Source organism: Peromyscus leucopus, chromosome 1 (assembly GCF_004664715.2).
Source record: "Peromyscus leucopus breed LL Stock chromosome 1, UCI_PerLeu_2.1, whole genome shotgun sequence".
Classification (NCBI taxonomy): domain Eukaryota; kingdom Metazoa; phylum Chordata; class Mammalia; order Rodentia; family Cricetidae; genus Peromyscus; species Peromyscus leucopus.
The window spans coordinates 145,877,344-145,902,427 of NC_051063.1; the positions used below are offsets into that span (position 1 = coordinate 145,877,344).

Here is a 25,084-nt window from a genome sequence, read left to right on the forward strand (position 1 = left end):
CTTTCCCATCTGACTCTTCCTTATCTTCCATCTCATTTCTCTAGTACTCTGTTCTAGCCCCTCAATCTAGTTCTTCCCCATCTCAGTTTGTTCCTCTCAAGTTCTTACCCATCTATTTCTTCCATTCACCTTTTACTTCTCCATCCCTTGTGCCCTGGATAGTCCTGGTATATAAAGCCAGGCTTCTAGGATCAAACGGAGGGGTGATAAGAATCACATTGAGAGGCAATAACCGTTAATTATCATTTGCAACCCCAAAGGGAAGTGACCAATGGGGAAATGAATTAACTAAAGGCTAAATTCGGGTAATATCTAAGAAGAGGGATCTTATGTGCTCAACTATTAAACTCTTAAATGTGATTAGTAGAAAATGTTAAGAATCTATAAGTTGCTAGGTCAATGGGAGAAAATAAAACTGTCTTTTTTCCTGTGGCTCATATCTGTCCAAGCTATCTGCCATTTTTCTGCAGGGTGGGGGAAAGTGTGCTCAGTCGCTAGGCAACCTGTGTACAGCTAGATGCCTCTGATGATAGTTAAAGGGAGATCTGGAACTAGAGGTAAGTTTTGGGAAAGGAGGAAGTAAAGCTTAATTGGCATATCCGCCAGGCCTTCTCAAACAGGTAGCCTGGATGCTTAAGTCTGTTCTTAGAGAGTACAGAGGTATTTCTGATAAGGTACTTTCCTCCATCTGGGGATGGACCTGGCCGGATGCTACCAATAATGATAATTACAGGGAGGCTGGAACTGGGAGTTCTGGCTGAGCATAGCTGTCAGCGCAGAAGGTTATCTAAATATTCCTAGAAGTGGTTAGGTAAGGAGTTAGAGGTCTATAAAGTTAGTAAGTCTGTAAGAAAGGAGGGTCCGAGCTAAAGTGTGTAAAGCTATTACTAACGTCCACCTGACCTAGGCGGTGTCTCCTTGTGGAATTTATCTTAAACCAGGAGACTTGCATGTGGACTGTTATTACTGCTAGTCCTTGAAAGTGGCCACGGGAGATATCTGATTCCAAAGAAAGCCTTTCCTGAGGCTGTTCTCCAAATACCTGGAATGTGTATGTCCAGGGAGTGATCAGTTCACACTGTTAGTCCTTCTTAGGGAAAAGTCAATTGGGAAAACTATGAAGGCACACATGATTTTCATAACAGAAGACAGCTGACAGAAGACAGCCAAGTAACACCAAAAGCTCCTTGGAATTTGGCTTCCTTTGGAGGAAATCCTTGATCCAGTGGCTTTGCCATAACCAGCTGAGTTCTTATGATATATTCCTGCGGCAAGCAGCACTTCTGGACTTCACTTTTAAATTTTTCATGTTTTGAGGTACTGTACAGTGCTCATAGGGTAATAATTTTCTCTACTGACAGTGTGGAACTGTTTTGTTACTTTCAGTAATATTTTTGTTTTTATTTTTGTCTGTTTTAATAGAAAAGGGTTGTAAGAATTCCAACTTTATGATTCTCTCTTGTCTTGTATAGCCATGAATTTCCATATATATATATATATCTTTATTATACAATTTCTAATGATACATTTTTCTTTTCTCATTTTTACCCTTGTTCCTCTGGGAACTATGTACTTGAGAGTGTCATTTTACGTGGCACCTAGACTCTTTAAGTTACTCCTGTTCCTTTGTTACACCAGGATTTTGGAATTTTTTTCCTTTTGTGTTCTAATTTGCCTGATTTAGAATGGCTTTTGTGTTCTTGATGTTCTTTGAGAACAGCCCTTGAGTCCATTTCCTAGCCTCTTTTCCACAGATTCTTGTGTTGAAGTCAGTGTGTGAAGCTCCAGAGATCAAGGGCAGGGTTTTGGCTATAACACTTCATTCACAGCTGTTCTTCAGGAACAACATTCTGTCAAGTTATGGTGTGTCGTTTTCCTTTCCATTAAAAAATTAAGTGGAATATTTTAGAGTAAGTTATACTACCACCATTGCACTCTGAAATCTCTATTTCCATCAAATTATACTGTCAGGTGCTATAAAGCTTTTAGTGAGGAAGAGACTTGGGCATTCACCTTCTATTGATGAGCTAGCTAGAGGCTCTAGAATGTTTTGGAGGAGAAATAAACAAATCAAAATTAGATATTCATGCCCCAAAGCATGTGCATGCTAGTTCTGGATTATTATTAGAATCATAATGCTTTTTTCCTGGAAAAAAAAAAAAAGCAAAAAAACCAAAAAACAAAGTTGTTAATTTAAAGGCTTATGTCCATAGTATAAATTGAGAATGCCTTTTTACAAATATGTGAGTTATAGGACCAATGAATATATATGTGAGTTATATTCAGCCAAGGGTGCCCTGTGATACTCTTTATTCTTACAGCAATCTAGTCTGTGGCATTTTCCGAAAAGATAACTTCTTCTGATGTTAAATCCTTGAAAATCAAGGTATAATGTTCCTTCCACCTCTTTTTTTTCCTCTCTTGTTTTTTGTGGTCTTGCCCATTTTACATTTCCTCCAATTTATAACACAAATAAAAATCTTTTGATGCTAGTGACTGCTTAAGAGTTATCTACCTGCCATTTGAGTGCTATTTGAATGTAATCAGTGTGTATTCCCATATGCTGGTCATTGGAACTTCACTTAGGTGCTTTAACTTCTTTTTATGGTTTCTGTAAGTCTTACACAGGCATTGCACTGAACAGGCATTCTTGTGAGATGGGCTCACCACTTCTGCAGTTTGAGCACATCTTTTGTGGACCATGTGAACACTGATTCATGGAGTAGATCCAGCTCCAGTGCATGGTTCCAGATCCATGTCCACTGGAAAATGCACATCTTGGATTTCTTTCTTCCTATTGTTCTTTTGGATGAACATTTGCCAAAATTAATATTTTTTATTAATTCTCCCCCAACTTCTTGTATTTTGGCTGAAGTCTGAAGCTCCCCAAGGTAATTTCTTTTGATTTTGTTCCCATCTCCTTTTAATGGCTTTATTCTTTACCCTTTTCTACAATCTTAACCATTTTTATAGCTTTGATTTAGAGTAGAAACATACATGATGTAGTTCTTTGCTACTAGGAGGTAGCGGTGTAGGAAGGATAAATTCTATTAGTTACCATGCTTTATTGATAAGTGTCATGTAATTCTTAGATATTATGATGGGTCACAGAGTTCAGGAAGGAAGGGTGTGCAGGTGATAGAGGATACTTCATGAGGCATTGATATTTGAGCAGGAGAGAAAGTTTCTTTTCTTTTAATTAAACATGTACAAAAGATATTTTGCACAGAGAGATTTTTGAGTAAAAGTCAAAATTGAAAATCAGAGCTATATATAGGCCACATTTTGTCTAAAATGAAAGACTTTTCAGAAATAGATGGTAAGGGTGAAAGAGCTTGAGGCCAGACTGTAGTTCACACAAAGGCCTGGATAGTGAGTGTTGGATTTTGTTCTTGTGGTGAAGAAATTAGAAGTGTGAGACTTCTTTAATATGCTTGTAAAAGACACTAATGCTTGTCCTTTTATATCAGTAGAGATTTATTTCTTAAAGAATTAGTGCTCAGCATAGTGCTAGGTTCATTTTTTCATTTGACAGAAATAGAGAATACGTATAATTGAAGTAGAAGGCACAGGCAAAGGCTACTTAACTTTTTCTCATTCTTCCCTCTACTGTCTTCTTGATCTCTTTCTTCAGATTACCTTAATATGCAGGTTTTTTTTTTTAATTTTTTTCTTTTAAAGTTTTTCAGAGTTGAATGGCTTTCATGATATAGTTGTGGATCATGTATATTCTTTGTTGGTTACTCAAACTTTTGAAAGTTTTAAATGAAATCACATCGTTTGTACTCTTGTGGGGCTATCTAATCATTTGGATGCCATCTACCAAAGTATTGGGCTACATTCATAGCTCTTCTGGTATGCATTGAAGCCACAGGTTGGACACTTCTGCAAATATCTGCCTACTTTTGCCCTCATCAGACTGCTTTCACAATTTATCCATGTTTATTGTATTTAAGTGATATGTTCCATTTTGTCTAGGTTGCATTTTCTGCATTCAATTTTGATGATATTTTGGTTGTTTCAAGTTTGAAGCTAAATTATGAATAAAACCTGGACATTTGAATGAATACAATTCTTTATACAGACATTTTCATTTTCATGGGAAAATACAAACGAGTAGGATTCCTGGTCACAAAACAGGTTTCCAGTGTAATTGTGTAGTTTTATTTTCTCAACCAGCAATGAGTGAAAGTTTTATTTTCCCCATTATTTGTGTTGTATTGTCTGCCTTTAAAACTGAGCCACTTTAATTAGTATATCTGCATATCATGCTATAACTTTAAACTGCATATCCTTAGTGACTAATAATATTTAACATTTTTCATTTACATACTGGCTATCCACATTTTTGGTGAAATGAATCTTTTAACTATTTTAATTTGGTTTCTTTGTATTTTTATATAAGAAATCTTTATATTTTCATGATAGGTTGGGCTTGGCACACACCTGTAATCCCCATGCTCTGGATGCTGAGGTAGATGGATTGCCAATTCAAGGCCAGCTTGGGCCACATAGTGAGATCCTGTCTCATAACAAACAACAAATTTAAACAGGAAACTAGAACAGTTCCTGATAAGCCTTTTTAAATTGTGTCCATTGTATTATGGATATATATATATATTTTTAAATCTCAGTGATTTCTTTCAAAGAAATTTTATCTTTGTCAAGTGTTTTCGTTTAAGGTACCTGGTTTTTGTACACTATGTTGACAAACCTGTGCCTTTTAGCATAACTAAAAAATTAAGGTTTGTGAAATATATACCCTTTTAATTTTTATTTATCCTTACACACACACACACACACACACACACACACACACACACACACACACCACACCACACACCACACACACCACACCACACATGGCAGATCAGTGTGCAACTTGCAAGAATTGTTTCTCTCCTTCTACCCTGTTGATTCCCATTTGGACTCAGATTGTCAGGCTTGATGGCAAAGAGCTTTTACCTGTTAAGCCATCTCACTGGCCCCTAGTTAGTAGAATTTTTGTCTTGGGTTTACTATGATTCATTTTGAGTCAATGTTTGTAAATGGCAATTAATGTCATTGTCTATTTGTTTGTTCAAGTATCATTTGTTGCTGAGACTTTTCTTTTTATGGTACCTCTGTTGAAGATTAGATGAGAGAGAAAGAAAGAGGTGGGGGGAAGGAGAGAGGGAGGGAGAGGGTGGAGTGTTCTGTATTCACTATTTTCAACTGATTTGTGTGTGTAGGTGTTTAATTACAAGAACACACTATATTACATTGTCTTAAAATCAGGTATAGTAAGTCCTCATATCTTTGATTATTCATAAGATTGTTTTAGTGGTTGTGTTATTTTAAACTCTGACCCAGTAACTGGCAAAAGCAACAGAGGGGAGGAAGGATTTGTTTTGGCTCCTGGCTTGTGGTCCAGTGGTATGGAAGGTGTGGTGGTCAGAGTAGCTGTGGTGCTAAGAGTATGGGGCTGCTTGCTCACTTCTGGGGAGATGAGGAAGGAGAGATGGACAGGAAGTTTGGCTATAAGACTCACAACCCAACCCTAAGATATCCACTTCCTCCAAATAGGCCTTGCTTTTCAAATGTTCCAGAACCTCCTAAAACAGCACCAACAACTGGGGGCCAACTGTTCAAACACATGCCTCTGTGGGTGACATTCTGTATCCAAAGAGTATACCATAGCATTTGTATTATCAGTTTTGAATTGCCATGTCAGTTGTTTGCATTTTTTGTTTCTGAGCCAAGGTCTCCTGTGGGAGACCTGCTCCCACTACCCCCACCCCCAGGGTACTCTTGAGGAGGGTGAAAAATATTTAGATAGAAGGATAGAGGGGAGAGAAACAGAAACACAGGATAGCCTTGGGAGGGCGTGGATCAATATCCACCAACCCCTTCTGTCTCTTCTAAAGGGCTTTTTATAGGAATGCCAAGGGGAGGAATAAGAGACCTCCCCCTAGCTCAGCCAAGTGTAGACCCTTCCTAGGGTTCACCTAGTAATCATGCACATGGTCAAGCAATCCTCTAATGCAGCCTTGCTAGGTAAAGCAAGGTTAGATCTCACTAGGAAACCTTTGTGGGCCTCCACAATTCCTCCTAGATATAATAAAGCGTCTCCCAGGTTCTGCCTATCTTTGGTTGTCCTTCTTGATTGATCTTCCTTAACCATCATGGAGATATACTTTCCATCAAGCATACTCTGGCTTAGGTTGGAAGCTGTCAAGAAGAAAGTTGCCAGTCTTTGGCTACCAGCCTCTGGCAGGAGGGGGTACAGAGCTTAACTCGGCTCTGGCCCAGATCCCTAAGAGCTTGCAAACATCCACAGCATTATCCATAGCTGCAACACCTCCCAGTAAAGGAGTAGAGGATAATAAAGGTAGAATATCCTTTTTGGAGTGAGTCTAAGGTGCAGTCTCAGCAGCGCCAATCCCTTTTACTGGATCAAAACTCTCTCCTATCAGATGTTCAATACAATTTTCAAGAGACTATTCTGATTCTTAGGAGAAAGCAATCATTTCAAATCACTTCAAAGTATCCACTCAAGTTAAAAAAAAAAAAAGAACCCATGCTAATTATAAAAACTTTTACAAACTAACTTGATTGTGGGAGGCTTATAGGAGACCTACTCCTTTCTAAACAGAAATAGAGGAAGAGTGGAAACTTAGGAATAAGACAGAAAAGCTCCCCTACTTATGACACTTCTTAAATTTTCTGGGGGCCACTGAGATCATAAAATTATATTTTAAGCTATCATAAAAAGTATTCAAATATTTCTGAAGGAAAGAGTAATAAAAACTTCAAGATGCTTCTAATGTGATTGATTTTGTTTATCCTTTAAAAATTGTTACCTAATTTGTCTGGACCTGACATATATTGATGTAGTAATAAAAAACGATTTATACTTATTCAACATTTACACTTTTTACAAACTTATATTCAAAAGGAAACTTAGCAAACATCTAGAAGAGATTTCTTAAATGAACTGTTACATTTTCTTTTCTTTTTTTGGTTTTTCGAGACAGGGTTTCTCTGTGTAGCTTTGTGCCTTTCCTGGAACTCGCTTTGGAGACCAGGCTGGCCTCGAACTCACAGAGATCCGCCTGCCTCTGCCTCCCGAGTGCTGGGATTAAAGGCGTGCGCCGCCACCGCCCGGCACATTTTCTTTTAACAAGACAGAAAGTAAACATCTTTTTAAAGTTTGGAGTTTATAGTCAGCTTTGATATTCTGAAATTTTCTTGAGAGTTTGAAGTCAGAGCCTAATTTATCAGTGGCTCTAAGCTTGACTAAGGGAAAAATTCTCTCTTCTTAATTTTTTAAAGCTGCTTTTTAAGATTTATTATGAGTGTTTCAAAGTGGCTTGTTGACAAATGGTATTAGCATTTTAATTGCCTTCTGACAGCCAAGCTATTTGCCTGTTTCTAGTTCTTAGTAGGTAAGGCTAAACTTTGTAAAATCTTTTGGGGGGAAAAAAACCCCCTGCAATTTGAACTGAAAAAAAAAATGAACACTGAAACAAACAAACAAACAAACAAACAGACAAACAGTTTTTGGGCAGTGCAGTACTGGTATCTCTGTTATGGACTTCATTTCTCAAACTGCCTTTCTCTATATTGTCAGGTTGTTACAGACTACATTTCCCAAGCTGCCTTTCTCTATTATTATCCCGCTCTTATGAATGAACTGCATTTCCCATACTGCGTTTTTGGGTCCAGGAGAAAACATCCGTTCATATAGTATGTATTCCTGCTGAAGCCAAAATCAAGCTTCTGCTTTTATCATGGAAGATTTTTTCTTCCCTAGCTTGCATTAGGATGCCTGCATTACCATTTAACAGGTGTACCTCTCTAATCAGATTTTTCACCCGATACTGTGCCCAGAGTCCCGCTTGTCCTTGTGCCCTCAGACAGGCATTTGTTGCCAGAATCGAAAACCCTTGGGTGCTTCACCTCCCTACCTCACTAGGTCAGTGAAAAGGAATGAGAATACTTGAAAAAAAAAGAGGTTTTTTTTTGAAAGATTTTCCCCCCATAGAAAAAAGAAAAGAGCCCCCCCCCATAGCCCCAACTTGGGGTTTGCAGTCGAGTGGTCGACTCTTGCCGTTCCTGCTGGCCTTGTTTGTACAGTCAAATTTGTCTCAGCTCTTCTCGTGCTGTCATGACTGCTAGAACGCAGACCTTGCCTCCCTCATTGTAGGGAGGATTGCAAAGCAGCTTCTCCTCAGCTGCTGTCCCACCCTGGGGGGGGGGGTGTTGTCTCTGTTCGGCTCTCCGCCTGCGCTTTCCTGGTTGTCTCTTGTTAGGCTCTAGCCACAGGGGATTCTGGCTAGGGCCTAAAGCATCTGCTGATTTTCTCATACCAGCTTGAAGTCGAGATGGGACTAGCAGAGAGGATTTGCTCTGTTTCAAGAGGTTTTTTGCTTTTTCAAGAGCAATTACAGGTGATTTTCCCATACTGATAGATGTTATTTCTAGGTGCGAAAGAAATCTGAGCAGGAAAGACCTGAAAAGCTTCCAGTTTTTTTAGGGAGAGATTACTAAGTTTTTCCCAAGAAAGTTTTCAATTTTTGAGAAAAAGATTATTAAGTTTTTCCCAAGACTTCTGTTCCTTAAACTTTGGCTTCATGGCTAAGAGGAAACTAATTCTGATGGTATGATGTTTTCATACAGTAACAATGTCAGAGTAGTGAAGAGTTTTATTTCACTTGCATCTGCCTCAGGGAAAATTCTTTCCTCTGCCGCACAGGACTTAGATTTAAGCTGTCTACAGGCCCAAAACTTCCACAGTAGTTTTTTTCTGCCTGTTTTTCTCACTTTGATTCTTCCCAGGAGTTTGCATTCATAGTCCCATAGTTGGAAAATCAAGGACATAGTTCCTCTGTCTTGTTGCTTATCTTATCCCAGGTTTTTTTCTTACGCTATATTCCTGTATTCTACCTTAAGTCTTTTCCTTCTTACCCTAAGTTTTTTCTACACTATATTCCTACATTCTACCTTATATTTTTTTCCTAATTTTTTTTTTTTAGACAGAAATTAAGAGAAGAAAAAAAGAAACCTAGATGGAGAGAGATATTGACCATAGCCTCACTTTTCATTTGGGTATCTTTCAGCCACTTTACTTTTACTCCCGAAAATAGAATACCCCCACCTTAATTTTACAACATAATTGGTCATGCCCAAACTTCCTGTGGGACCTCAACCCTTTTTTCTCCAAGTCTCTGGTCCCATTCCTAGCACCATCTGTGGGAGACCTGCTCCCACTTGTGTCCCTCAGGGTACTCTTCAGGAGGGTTAAGTGAGAAATATTTAGATAGAAGGATAGAGGGGAGAGAAAAAGAAACACAGGATAGCCTTGGGAGGGTGTGGATCAATATCTACCGGCCCCTTCTATCTCTTCCAAAGGGCTTTTTATAGGAATACCAAGGGGAGGAGTAAAAGACCTCCCCCTATTTCAGCCAAATGTAGACTCTTCTAAGGGTTCACCTAGTAACCATGCACATGGTTAAGCAATCCTCTAATGCTGCCTTGCTGGGTAAAGCAAGGTTAGATCTCATTAGGAAACCTTTGTGGGCCTCCACAGTCTCCTTGTCGCCTTTGAACTCACAGAAATTCTGCTGCTGCCTCCCAATTGTGATTAAAAGTGTGTACTGTCATGCTTGGCACCATGTCAATGGTTGGTGTCATCCCCTCCCCAGCGCGCGCGCGCGCGCACACACACACACACACACACACACACACACACACACACACACACACACACACACACACGGTTTCTTTGTGTAGCCTTGCCTATCCTGGAACTCACTCTGTAGACCAGGCTGGCTTCAAACTCATGGAGATCCACCTGCCTTTGCCTCCTGAGATTAAAGGTGTGTGTCACCACTTCCTTTCTGTATCAGTTTTTACAAGGATGTTTGCTGGAATTTTGATTGAATCTGTAGGTAATTTAGGGAGACTCTGTGTTATAACAGTATTGAATATTGAAGTGAATGAGCATGGTGTCTCCATTTATTTTAGATCTTCCTTAGTTTCTTTTAGTGTTTCTTAGTATTCACTGTGTTAGTCTTGCACATGTGTTATTAAATTTGTCTGCATGTATTATACTTTTGAGGCCAAAATAAATGACATTTTAAAATTTAAAAATTTGGGCCTGGAAAGATGGCTCAGAGGTTAAGAGCACATACTGTTTTTGCAGTTGATCTAAGTTGAATTCTTAGCCCCCATACTCTGGCTCATAACCACCTGTAATTCTAGCTCCAATAGCCTCTGGCCTCCACTGGCACCTTTGCTTACATGCATGTACCTATAGATAGACATATACATACTATAAAAATAAATCTTAAACAATTTTTGAATTTTGTATTTGCCATTCAGTATATAAAAATGCAATTAGTTTTGGGTTTGTGTCCTACTCTTGCAAGACTCACTTTTTAGTTTTAGTCACTTTATTATAATCTTTTAGCATTTTCTGTATATGTTGTCATGTTAAGTGTGCGAAGAAGCTGTTTTATAGTCTGGGTGTGTTTTTCTTGCACAGTTGCTGTGGTTAGGACCTGCCCCTCCCCAAATGGTGACTAGAAATGATGAGAGCGGGCATCACTGTTTTGTTGCTAATCTTAAAGAGTCTGTTTCTGCCTTTAAGGATGGTGTAGTTGTAGGTTTTCTATAGGTGCCCTTTCTGGAATGAAGAAGTTACCCTTCATCCCTAGTTTGCTGAGATTCCCATTCCTCTCTTTATGAGTGGGTGTTTTATTATAAATAGCTTTCAGTACATTCATTGAAATTAAGTGGATGGATTTTTTTTTCCTAGATGTTAACATAGTGAATTACATTTCTTGACTACTGAATCAATCTTGTGTCCTTGAGACAAACCTCACTTGTATTATGTTCCTTTTTTTATATGTTGATGGATTTGACCTGATAATTTTTAAAAGGACCTTTGCATATGTACACGTCAGTAATATTAGTATATAGCTTCTTTTTTCTTCTCTTTGCTTCATTTTTATGTGAGGGTATTTATGCTGATCTTCAACATATTGAAGAGTCGTTTCCTGTTTCTTTCCTAAGAGAGATTTTATAAGACTAACATTAAATATTTAGATGTTTAAAGAATTCACTAATGAAAAAAAAAAGAATTCACTAATGAATTTACTGGTTCTGTTTGGATCTGGAATATTTTTCCTGTGGTAAAATCCTTTTGATTATGATCTCAATTTTTATTAGACCTGAAGTTATTAATATAGTTTGTTTGGTGTCTCTCTGCTGTGATAATCTATATATTTCAAGGAATCTTCTCTACTTCTTTTAAGTTGTCAAATTTATTGATACCAAATTGTTCTTAATATACTTTTCATGTTTGAAAGATTTGTAGCAATTGCTTTTTCAAAAAAAAAATTGATATATAGTAGTTTGTGTTTTTATTCTTATTAACTAGTCTAGATAGGAGTTTTCAAAGAACCAGTCACCTTCGTGTTACTGACTTTGATGTATATTTGTCCTCATGTATTCAGCAGTTTCAACTTATCATTTCTTTAGTTCTGCTTTAAGTTTAATATATTGTTTTTCTTAGCTTATGGTGAGAATTTAGAATACTAATGGCAAACCTTTGTTCTTTCCTAACATTAGCACTCAGGAGTTGTAAATTTCCAAGTATCTTTAGTTTCCTTTATAATCTGATAGTTTAGTTATCTCTTAGTTCAGTATACTTTTGCCTTATGATTCTTTGACTTGTATACTTACAAGTATTTGGAAAATTCCCAGTGACTTTGTTATTAATCTTTAATTTGTTTGTAGTCAGAAAACATTTTTTTTTGTATTATTTCAGTCTTTATAAATTTATAGTCCTGTATATGTTTGTGATGAATATTCCAGGAGACATATGTACTTGAATACATTTTTTTTTAACATGGTTGTTTGTAGTGTTCAGTTAATCCAAGTTGGTTTATAACATTATTCATAGGTTAGATGTCTTTACTGAATTTTCTATCTACTAATGTACTATTGTTAAGGTATTTTGAATCTTGAAGTATAATTGATTTATCTACTTGTTTGATTCTGTAATGTTTGCTTCGTGTATGTTGGAATTATTATTGGCTTCATAAACATTTATAATTATTTTGTATTTTTAAAAAGCTGGCGCAAAGTATTATGAAATGTCCTTTTATTTCTGGTAATAGTCCATATCCTGAAATCTCCTTCTCTAGTGGAAACCGGGTGGATGACTTAATTAAATTCATTTCTGATACTTTATCTCACACATTGCAGGCTCAGTCCTATTTAAGCCCCATTTTAGATGCTTGATCCCAGTTCCAAGTTGTGTTTTTTTATTTCTGAACAACTGGCTATAAACCATGGGTTACCAAAGCATCCTTACAAGTTTCACTGATTTGCTGGAGCAGCCCACCAAATTAAGGGGGTACTTTCTTTTTGTTTACCTGTTGTACATGTGAATATTTTTTTTTATCTGAAAAGCTTTGGATCAAGTATTTCAGATTTTAGAATTTTAATGATATAATACTTGTATGAATGTAAGGCAATATCTTAGGGACCATTCTGTACGTAGAAGTCAGTTATGTTTGATACATAATCTTATGTACATAGTGGGAGGGTAATTTTATACAATTTTGAGTATATCAGTGTTATTACTTCAACCTGTTATATGAAGACTAGGTATGGAATTTTCTGCTTCTGGAGTCATGTCAGTGCTCAAGATTTCCTGATTTTGAATATTTGAATTGGGTGTGAGTCTGTGATGGGTGTTATGAAGAATATTGCAGGGGATACAGATGAACTGCCAGAGAAAGGAGATGCAGAGAGCAAGGTATGTGGATAGGCATGGGAGCTCTCTGGACATGCTGTCCTCCAGACCCCCATGTATCCAGCAGCCTGTCCTTTGGGTTTTTAGAGGGTTTCATTACTTAGGTATGATTTATTACATCTTTGGTGATATTTTGTCATGATTTGGTCTTGTTTGGGGGACCAGTCACATCTGGAAGCTATCTAAGAACTCCCCCCAGTCGCCAGCCATCTCATTATCATAAAAAAATCATTATCATCACTCTAGCTTAGTGGTTCTCAACCTTCCTAATGCTGTGACACTTTAATACAGTTCCTCATGTTGTGGTGACCCCTAACCATAACATTATTTTTGTTTCTACTTCATAACTGTAATTTTGCTATTGTTATGAGTCACAATGTCAATATCTGATATGCAGGATATCTGATATGCGATCCCCGTGAAAGGGTCATTTGGACCCCCCCCCCCAAAGTGTTGCAGCCACAGGTTGAGAACCACAGCTCTAGAGATTCCAAGAAGTGAAACACTGGGCTAAGTGTCAGGAACAAAGAACAGAGATCATATTTATTTCTTAGTATATCACAGCGTCACTCTTAGTCATGTTATTAGCCTATATTGTCTTAGCCAATTGTAGAGCTTAACCGTTTTCACCTGTTTACTCAGCTAAGGTGTTAACTGTTCGACATGCCGGTTCACACGGCAGTCAGAATTGTCCCTGGATGTCCACCCGGCTTCACCACTCTTCTAGTTGTGTAACTTTAGAAATTGCTTCTTTATTATGTCATTTCCTCTTGAGGATAAAGATAGGACACTGATGACTTTTTTGGCCTTTTATCAGTTAATATATGCCAAGTCATTAGAGTACTCTTTCATCGTTAACACTTACTGTGTTGCAGTGTTGTGTTAGGCCTTCCCTGAACGTCTTCTCTGTAATTTCAGTTCCTTCCCTCGGACAGTTCTTCCTTTCCTGCTATCTTTATTAATAGTTTTCCGTTAACCTACCGCATTTATTTGTTATCTGTCTTGTGTTAAGTTCTTTCTTACTAGGATTTAAATCCTTTGAGGTGAGAAATAAAGGTAGGGAGATATTCTTAGAACTTAGAAAATGTGTGGAATATATTAGAATCTCAATAAGTATATTCTGAATGTTTTGAATTATGTGCTAGACGTTGACTAGCTGCTGAAGATATAAAAATGAGCAGTGTACATAGATCTTTTAAAATGCCTATTAGTAGCCAGGCGGTGGTGGCAAGCACACGCCTTTAATCCCAGCACTCCAGAGGCAGAGGCAGAGGCAGAGGCAGGTGGATCTTTGTGAATTCGAGGCCAGCCTGGTCTACAAAAGTGAGTTCCAGGACAACCAGGAGACTGTTACAGAGAACTTCCCTCTCCCCCAAAAAATTGAAAATAAATGCATATCAGCATAATAGAAGAGGTTTATACTCGCAAAACTGTAATATTTTTATTTGTTTGAAGTGGTGATAATTGTGACAGTTTCCTGAGGATGGCCTTGATGATGGTGTGATTTAACTGAACATTTATTTGATCCCTATAGAAGACAGAGGGGATGGTCATTTCTTTCCTGTGAGAGGTAAAAGTGTAAAGTTACTGGGGTTGATAGTTTAGGCAGTGTGAGTAGTCCCAGTTAGGGGCAATTTAGATAAATGGACAGTAGAGGAAATAGGGCCAGCAGCTACAGAGGTGCAGGCTGTCTTAGTTTCAGCTAGGTGAGGCAGTGAGTTTGGGGGTCGGTTAGATAATTGATAACGTCTACAGCACTAAGTTAATGTCTGAAGTTAGACCGTTATGAAAGAAGTATGAAAACTTGATTCTTAATACCGCCTTTTGAAAAGTATTTGAGAAGATGATCAAAACATGGTAACAGTTTATAAAATTGAGCAAATTTTTGTAGAAGTATATTTACCGTGATCTATTAAATTTCCATTTAATCAGTTATTTACCTTGAAAGAAGCTGGTAAACCTTTATCTCCACTATGACACACAAAGCAAATACTAATTTTTTTCTGTATTTTCATAAATTAGATTAAAAGCCCAAAGTTTCATTTTAAAACAAGCTTCTTAATACCTTTGCCAAGAAAAAGAGGCTTCTTTGTGTATCTTTTAATGGCTGAAGTGTTTAATATTTAATTTGCTAATGTAAAAAGAGTATTTGGCAGTTTGTGTTGATTCCTTTAAAGGATGTGTGCTTTTCAAAATAGAAACAAAAATCATGACCTCACAACAATTAAAACTGCCGGCTTAGATTCTTAACACCTGATTTCTGCAGAGACATATTCCATTTTCATTAGATAAAGTAGATTTGCTTGGGGGTTAGTTGAATTACCTAAGCATGCATTTCTGTATCATTGTGTTAACACAACTGTATGACTTAACCATTTTTCCCTTTTTACTCAAATGGCCTGCTAATGTCTCCAGGCAAGAATGTCAGGACCAGGATGTTCTTTATGCATGTGATACATTGGGTAGTTTTCTTAATTGAGCTGAATTGTTGAAAGTGATGTTTTCTGTTCATTTTTTCCCTTGTATATTCATTACCTTATTTTTTTCTTATTTCATAGAAGGTAGCTGGTGAAAGTATAGGTATACATCTTGTATTGGAGCATAGACACATATTAGGATGATGCAAATCACTGCCTCTAGTGCGTTTTCCTTTTAAACACAATACAACATTTGAACTCTTTTAAACTAGTTTGTTTTTTTTGTTGCAGTTAATGAATTCAATAGGCTGTATACACAGTGCAGTTAATATAAGGATGCCATATGATATAGAGAATAGGAAAATAGGTTGTAGGAATTCAGTTTTGAATCACATACTGCAAGTATTACTGAGCATTTAGGCAATATTTCCTGAAAAAAAAAAAAGGGTGTGACGTGACACATACTTTATTGGCTGGCATTTTATTAGCTAAGTAAAACAAATGCCTTTTGCCAACTGAACTTTGCATCATTTAGCAAGTATTTTTGAAGTTATCTACCAAGAATGGTATTGAGTATTAGAATTTTGTAATAATAAAACGTGTTTAATTTTCTAAGAGTCAAGAATAATAACCCAGCTCCTTACTTTTTCCTTTATTCTTTCTTAAGGAATTTCATCTTGTGGAAAAGGAACAAAGAAGAATTTTCTACAAGGATCAAATGTAAGAGTACTTGATGTCTAGTAAGATATTTTTCCTTTTACCATATTATGAAATGTAACCATAGTGAAGTGTTTTACTAAAAATCAAGCTATTTTTGTGACCTTGGATGGCAGTAATTTTAGAGTTTATCTTGGGAGATTAGTTTAGATTTATTGAGGAAATTTGTAAGGTCTCATTGAAATGTGTAATATTGAACATATTGTCAAGTTTTCTTGTGTTTTATCTGGCCTTCATAAGATAACCTTGAACTTTTCATCTCATGTATTCCATGTAAAATGTTAATTAATATATTAATTTTCATTTGACAATACCGGTCTTAAGTAGAACATCCTGGTTTCCTGTGATAATAAATAGGAAAAGGAAAAAAAAATAGGATTAGAGGACATGAATTAAATAATCTAAGGAAAGATTTTCAAGTAAAAAGTCAAAGGAAGTCTATTTGTGCCTCAGAAGAAGTGAAGGTCAGAGAGAAAAAGAGAACACTTTTAGGGGCTGTTTAGAAGATTGAGTGTTTTGTGTGGCTTTAAGTTATCTTCATGAGCTCATGTTTACAAAGGTATGGATTTAGTTATTTTGATGGCATTGGTCTAGTCTAGTGCTTAGAATAAGCTAGTAAGATGTGTGTTCCTTAGATATTTTCATGAGTAAAACCTCATCTGAATTTCACTTTTTATTTATGACAGAAGAAGCATAAATTATATTAATACTAGATAGTTTAAAATTAAGTAAATTTGAAACATTTAATAGGGATTGAACCTGATAGTCACATTAGTAAAATCTTGGGGAAAGTTTGTTCATTGTTGTTAATTTTTTTGCTCTTTTTTTTCCTTGTCATTTCAAGGACACTTTTGCTGCTGGACATAGTGGCATACCTTAATTCTACCAGTAGAGAAACAGGGGCAAAAGAATCAGGAGATCCCTACCAGTATTGTCTACATAATGAGACTCTGTCTTAAAGAGAATAGTTTTGCTGTTTAACAAAAGCTTTTTTTTTTTTTTAATAATCAAATGGCAGAAAGAATTGGTTTTTATGTTATAGGCATATCAGTTTCTTATGACTATATATTAATATTTATAGCCTTATAACTTGACTGTAGAAAAGCCCATTCAGTGGTAGCTGGTGATCTAAGAAATTAGAAAGGAAATGCTTACTATTCCAACTGAAGCAAAGTGTCCTTCAGTCTAAAAGTTTCTTACATGCAGTGGGGGTGATAATAATAAAATCCAATTCTCATTTGAATATAAACCCTGGGTAGTTGTAAACCTTTGAATTTAAATTTTCTCAGGTATTTAACATTAAGTAGAATTTAATTTTTGCAAAACAATTTTTCTAGAAATTACTATGCTGTCCTGAAAAGTATTTGGGCTGGCCCTAAGTATCTGCATTAACAAGTGAGAAAGTATTTTAAGAGCAAGTTGGTGGTAAGGATGAGAGTTTTCCTTTCTGAAACTTGCCATATGTGTATTCTGTGTCTCCTTTATGTTCCACATGAAGACTTGCTCTTTGGTAGGCATAACTTGGGAATGAAAAGCTATGTGTAAATGGGCTTTAGTTTAATTAAGGGCAATTAACATAGTCTATTTTCTAATAATCTGAGTAACATTTTGTCTATTTGTAAGTACTTAAAGTTCCCTATGGTTAGGCTCAGTTCTTGTACTTTCCTGTAGAGTTTTGAGTATATTCTTTTTTTTTTTTTTTTTTTTTTGGTTTTTTTCGAGACAGGGTTTCTCTGTGTAGTTTTGGTGCCCGTCCTGGATCTCACTCTGTAGACCAGGCTGGCCTCGAACTCACAGAGATCCACCTGGCTCTGCCTCTCGAGTGCTGGGATTAAAGGCGTGCGCCACCACCGCCCGGCTTTGAGTATATTCTTGTACTGCTTCATAGAATAAAGTAGGATAGTAAAAGAAATGAAGTGAGTCACTAGCAATCATTGACAGTTCATTGGTGTTTCTAAAAATTGTTTTGTAGACTAATTCTGATAAATAATTTAAAGTCATGTCTTTTTAGTCATGATTAATAATTTATGGGTTTTAAATATGTTGTGTTTTAAGGAAGCATATGTAAAATCTTTGAGCGCACTATAGAGTTAGCAGGAGTGATTATTGACATAAGTGTCCAATTATCTAGCAAATTCAGGATGCTTCATTAGCCAATACTTATGACCAGCACATCTTTAGGGGTGGGGGCACTGGATTATCTGTTATTTGAAAATGATGTGTTATTTCTTTAACAGATGTAGATTCTATTACTTAATGTCTCACCTTTAAGCTTCTGTGACTTTTCAGCATTTATCTCTAAATGTCTCTAACTATAAAATGTAGAAATGAAACATATGATGGCATATAACCTGTTATTATTTACAAATTAAAATATAAAGATGCTATATTTTAATCAATTAAAGTGTTTTTAATTTCTCACCTAACCAAATCTTTTTTTTTTTTTTTGTATTTTGATACATTGAATTTTTAACCTAAAATTTAAGAAATAAATACCTTATGAAAAGTGGTATTTTGACAGTTTAATTTTAGGCAGGACCAATACTGAACACTTCCCTTGTTCTAAACCGCTCCCCCCCCCCCAGACAGGGTTTCTCTGTGTAGCTTCTCTAACACATAGCTAGTTTGGAGATATCATAGCTAGGTCACAGACTCTGCAGGTTCTTCTGGCTATGGATGGATACTGCCCTCTGGGGTTCAAGGCTCATAGTAGAGGATAAGTTAGAGTTTGGTCCTCCTTAGTCTCACTTTCATGTGTATGATGTGTCTAGCACTGGTTCATAGTGGCCTTAGGTCATCATGATTTGTTTTACAAACCAGAATATTTGCCATGAGAACCCTGTACTCTAACCACTAATGAAAATAGCATCCCCCTTTCAGTGTTTTCTTTCTTTTTTCTACGTTTTCTGTAAATATTTTATTGATCTTATTTCTTGAATCTGTATTTTATTTGAAAAATTAAGTTATAAAATTAAATGTGTTTGTAGGATGTGCCCTCTTTTGTGTGTGTATGAAAATGACAGAAGCATTACTTTTCAAGCATATAGGAGTTGTATTCAAAATACAGCATTGTGCTTTCCTTGTGTCATGAAGTGCTGGTTAGAAGTGTCACTGTATTCATACAACAGATTCCATTCTCAGTGTGTAATCGTTCTCAATGTAATTTACAATAGAATGGAATATTCACTTTCAGTAAACAGGAGCTTACCATAGTCTTAGTTTAGAACATGAATTTCTGCTTGGATTTAATGGTCAATATTAGTAAAAATATCCTTTTATTGAGTGAAATTGGAAAATAATTATTCAAGAACAAAGAACCATTGGTTGTGTTATATATTATTATAGTAGGATGAATGTGTCTGAGTATATTTTGTTTATTTTTTGTAAGAGACTTTAGGACATCTTTTTTTTTTTTTCTTCTTCCCTTCTTTGTGGTATATGGTTACATTCTCTTATATAGAAGTTAGGATTAAAATTATTTGGTATTTGTTTCTGAATATCAAAGTAGACCATGTCTCCCTTTTTAGTATGTAGTGCAGATGGTCTCTAATGTGTTAGTCTTTTATTAACTTTACGGATGGTACAAAAGCAGATACAATTACTAAATTACATGAGGTATCTAATACTTCATTATAAAATAGGCTTTGTGTTAGGTATGGTTTTTCCCAGTTGGAGGCCAATGTCAATGTTCTTGGGGTGTTTTAAGCTAGTCTAGGCTAGACTGTGCTCTGGTCTTCAGCAGGTTGTGTGTGTGTGTGTGTGTGTGTGTGTGTGTGTGTGTGTGTGTGTTTGTTTATTTTGTTTTTCAAAACAGGGTTTCTCTGTGTAACAGCCCTGGCTGCCCTGGAACTTACTCTGTAGACTAGGCTGACCTCAAACTCAGAGCTCCATCTGCCTCTGCCTCCTGAGTGCCGGGATTAAAGGCGTGCGCCGCCACTGCCTAGCTCAGGTTAGATATATCGCTTATATTTTTTTACTTAAACTATTTCCAGTTAATGATGGACATATCAGGGTTTAGCCCTTTGTAGGTTGAGGAATGTTTGCAGTTAGAGGACCCAATATAATTGTGCATAATTGCAGTATTTTTTTTCTAATGCAAATGCTTTGGAATACATTAATAAAAGAAAGAAGTGGGACATTAGCTAAGAGTGGTAGCCTGTGCCCATAATCTCAGCAGTGAGGCTCAGGAAGGAAGGATGATCATGAGTTTTAGATCAGCCTTGGTTATATAGAAAGCCTGGCACTGCTCAAAACAAAACAGAGTAGAACACCTCTATACTGAAAACTACAAAGCACTATTGTAGTATGTCACTGAAAGAGGTTTAAAACAATCAGATAAATGCGATAACATACTACATTTATGAGCTGGTATGCTTAGTGTTAAAATTGTGTCACTTTCAATGCCAATAAATTCAACAGAATTCATATTAAAAAAACCCATCTGACTTTTCCCCACTGCCATACAAGCTCTCAAAAGTGGTTACTTAAAACATATAAAGAACATTTTCAGTTTCCATATTAATTGAATGATATTGTAATTTTCAGCATTTATTGATTACTTACTTACAATACTAGGCCAAATATGAATCTACTGGCTAACCGTATATATGCGCGCGCGCACACACACACACAGACACACACACACATACACACACACACACACACACACACACACACACACACAGAGTCTTAGTCTCTGTAAGTCTATGAGTATTATTACTATTCTGAAGATTTGCCAGATTTAAATACAGGTTTCTTAACAGCAGAACCTGTCCTATTAACCACTACCATATGCCTCACATCTTATAATATTTGAAACAAACAAAACTGAGAATGACTGAGAAACTATTCCTAGAATTTTTTGTAAGGGGCTATGTGCTTTAATCTTCTTTCTTATTACATTAACATTCCCATGGCCAGAGAATTATACAGTACCTACTTCATTTTTAACAGTGAAAAAACTGACTGGATGATTAAATGACTTAATAAAGATCATTAATACCTAGTTATCAGTAGAGCTAGGATTTAACATTGGCTCTGTACATTTGCTTTTGTACTACTTTAAGGACTTTGGGGCTGGAGAGATGGCTCAGTGGTTAAAGAGCACATACCACTTTTCCAGAGGATCTGGGTTTGATTTCCAGCACCTTCACCATAGCTCACAGCTGTCTGAACTCCTGTTCCAGGAGATCTGCCACCCCTTCTGGCTTCCACAGGTACTGAGTACACATGTGAACAGACATACATGCAGGCAAAGCATCCACACAATAAATAAATAAGCCCATTAAATAGATAAACCTGAACTCTAACTGGGTGAGGTGGAACATACCTTTAATCCCTATGCTCAGGAGGTCTACATAGGAGTTGAAGGCCAGCCAGGGGCTCAGAGTAAGACACTGTCTGAAAAACAGACCAAAAAACTGTCTTGGCTGAACTTTTTTCCTTATGGAACATGATTAGATTTAAAAATTCTTCATGTCATATTATAGTCTTGTTCTTAAAAATGTAATATTTAAAATTATAAAGAATAAACAGCTGATTAAATGGAAGTATAGTTAGGAGTAAATTGGTAGCATTTAAAAAATAAGATTACATCTTGATCTTGCTGAGTTCTTAGGTCTTGAAACATTTCCTCCTTCATTTTAAGACTACACATGAAAACCAAGGGGGATGAGATCACACAGTACAATGCACCTACCTGAGCACTGTTAGTGTCAGGGTTCAAGATTTAGAGCTTAGCAGTGCTTACTTTTGCCTACTAAATACCAGTTATAGTTGGTTAAGCTTAGTTTACCCATCTAGCCTCTTCAGGATCTGGTTTTGGAATAATCCCTTCAGTAAATTCTTTGCAGAGATACTTACTTTTATGTAGAGGGTTTTATTTTTTATTTTTACTTTTTTATTTAAATTACCTATTGTCTTAGAACTTTTCTATTGCTTTGGAGAGACAGCATGACCAAGGCAGCTTATAAAAGAAAGCATTTAATTCACAGAGTGAGCCTGTGCAAGGCTTGCATACTGCAGGAGTAGTTGGGAGAGAGGGGGAAAAAGAGAAAGAATATGAGAATGAATAAATCACACTCAAAGACATGTTTGAATATACCAGTAAAACCTCGCTGAAATTAGTACTGGATTCTGGTTGGCTGGCCAGATGTGAGAGAACTGTAAAATAGTTTCTAAGGCACTTAACCAGGATCTCAGAAGCAGTAAGTGGCTACAAGTAAGTGGTCAACAAGGTTGCCATTATACTGCTGTCTCCCAACAGTCCTGAGGTTGAGTTCAGCAGTGTTTACTTGAGTCCTTATTTTAAAATACTCTTACAGTCTTCCTTTTAAAAAAGATTTATTTTTATAGTGTGTGTGTGTGTGTGTGTGTGTGTGTGTGTGTGTGTGTGTGTGTGTCTGTCTGTCTGTCTGTCTGAAAATGTAGGTCACTGTGTGTTCTTTCCCACAAAGGCTAGTAGTGGATGACATTGTAAGCTACCAAGCATGGGTACTGGCAACCAAATTTGAGTTCTCAGAAGAACAATAAACACTCAACAGTTGAACCATCTCTTCACCCTCCTTACCCTCCTTTTATAAACACTGCTTTACTGAGTACTTTTAGGTTATCGGAAGTCTGCTTTGTGTAGAACTGCATAGGAAGCTCTCATTAAAAACATTTTTTAGTTGTTGAGACTATAGTATAATTACAGCATTTCTCCCTTCCTTTTCCTCTGTCCAAACCCTTCTATATACTCCTCTTTCAGTTCATAGGCTCCTTTTTTCATTAATTGTTCACACCCATTCTAGAATACTTAAGTACAGCCGGTTCCATCTGTCTGTTACTTACATGCATATTTTCAGGGCTGATCATTTAGTGTTAGATAACCAATTGATGTGCTCTTCCCCTGGAAGTTTTTTTTTTCCAGGTCCCAGCTTTCCTTAGTTGCCTGTAGGGTTGAGACTTCCTGGGCTCTCATCCATTAGTGTAGTCTATTGTCCTTGTTCCGCTCTTGTTTAGGCAGTCATATTGGTGAGACTTTATGGTGGAGTGTCTGATACCCCTAGGAGACACAATCTTACAGCAAAATTCCTGTTCCTCTGGCTCTTACAGTCTCTCTGCATACTCTTCCCAAATGATTCTTGAGCCTTCCGTGCAGGAGTTGTAATGTAAATGTGTCCTTGGGACTGGGCTCCACAACTCCACATTTTGGTTGGTTATGGTTTTCTGTAATGGTCTCAGTCTGTTGCAAAGAGAAGTAGGAAGCTCTCATTTTAATGACTTACCTATGTGTTCATTATATGGTCTATATTTATTTACAAGGAATATCTCTAGCCTTATCCACCCTTTGATATGTTGACTTAAAAGTCTTATCAGTACACAATATATCATTAATACAGCATTTTCATGGTTTAAATTAAAATTACTGGATGAAGTGACAGAGAAAAGAATATGATTTGTTATGAAAAATAAAAAAGGGCCTAGCAAACATTGTTGAAATATCTGTTACGTCCTTCTCCTTCTGGAAACAAATGAATAACCAGTGTTACATTTGCTTGTAGGTGTCAGTTTTTTTTTTTTTCTTCCTACAAGTGTAATAGAGAGAGGCTAGTCAATAAAAAAAAAAAATAAAAGAAATAAATGAGGATTTTTATTATCTCTTTATAATGAGAGCATTGTTAAAGTGCTTCCAAGGATGGCTCAGAGTTTCTCCATCTTTGTCAGGTTTTTTGCATGTGTGTTGTTCTACTGTCTGTTCTAAATTTGTTTTGCTATTCACTACCAGCATAATCCTAAGCAATGTGTAGTTGACCTAGAACTCGTTTATGTCCAAGGGGGAGGGAGACAAACAACCAATAATTAATCCTCAACTTCTTTACTTGGGATTTATTCTAAAGATCCTATTTTAAATTCTGATTCTTCTCTTTATGTAGTTGCAATCAAAGAAATAGGAATTGTCTTACAAATATCAGCAGTATTTATTTTATAATTATATATGCATTGAACAAAATTCATATTTTAAAAAGCATAGTGACTGTTTCTTCATAACCAGCAATTCATAAAACTATAAAGAATCCTGCTAATATTATGATGCTTATGAGTGGTTAAATGTAGTATGTTTAGTAGAGGTTATAATTTTCAGATTACATATTTTGTTTAGAAAGTACCTTATACATGCTAGAATTTTAAATACTAAAAATACAGAGTACTTTATAAGTGCCTAGCACTTGGTTTGATGCTTACCAATGTGACCAATATGATACAAAGGACATTGTTATTCTTATACCTAGGCTTGGAGAAGTCAAGGACATTTCCAAGGTCACACAAAAACAGAGCCAGGATAAAACGAATGCTAGATTTTATTACATTTAAAATAAAGTCCCTATCTCATGACATCTGACCTCTGCTTCCCTTTACACTGTAAGTTTTTCCTACAGATGCCACATGATAAATCTATCCCAGTTCCTTGGTGTTTTATGTAATAAAAGAGGGTGAAAAGAATATTATTAGGATAATTAACAAAAGCATACTTGATGAGGACATGCTTCACATGTTCTTTTAAGATGTCCATGAATTTTAATTGTTAGAGAATAGATACACCATTCAATAGTGCTGCTTAGCTGTGATGCCTGTGAACCACAACAATAATCAGGATGACAAGCTAGTCCTAAAGGTCCAGTAGTAGCACTTATAATCTTGGTGATATCCAGTAGCTGTCTAATTGGACTTAAGGCCTGCTCAACAGGATGGAAATCATGCCTGATATTTTCCACTTAGCCAACCAGACATGGCTAGTGAGGTTCTAGATCTCAGAGGAGAATCTGCTGTTGACACTCTTATGAACCAGTGTAATTCCTAACTGTCATCTGTACCCACAGATAAGTGTAGCTCTTACTACTCCTCAAGTGTCTTCAAAGCTGATTGGAGACCACCACAGAAAGCCACAACCAGTCAAAATGCAGAGAACACTGATTGTGGAATACATAGCCCCAGTTAATACATCTACAACACAGCCCTATACCTAAGGCTCAGGGAAGTGAGTTTACTATACAGTTCTTGAAACTTTAAAATATATTTGAGATTGTTTTTAAACATAGAGCTAAAGTTACATTGAAAGATGAAACAAATTATTTCAGAGGGCTGGAGAAGTGGCTCAGTG

The 25,084-nt window shown here is 36.5% G+C and overlaps 1 protein-coding gene across 8 annotated transcripts in view; it reads left to right on the forward strand.

Annotated features, from left to right (window-relative positions):
- Mef2a (myocyte enhancer factor 2A) overlaps window positions 1-25,084 on the forward strand; it is a 126,792-nt gene that overhangs the window by 14,051 nt on the left and 87,657 nt on the right. For 4 of the 8 annotated variants that reach the window (XM_028872796.2, XM_028872800.2, XM_028872798.2 and 1 more), the window contains exon 2: window positions 15,893-15,945. The exons of the other annotated variants lie outside the window; for them this stretch is intronic. The gene's annotated coding sequence lies outside the window, so the exon portion shown is untranslated. The remainder of the gene's footprint in view (window positions 1-15,892; window positions 15,946-25,084) is intronic. 8 annotated transcript variants of the gene reach the window in all.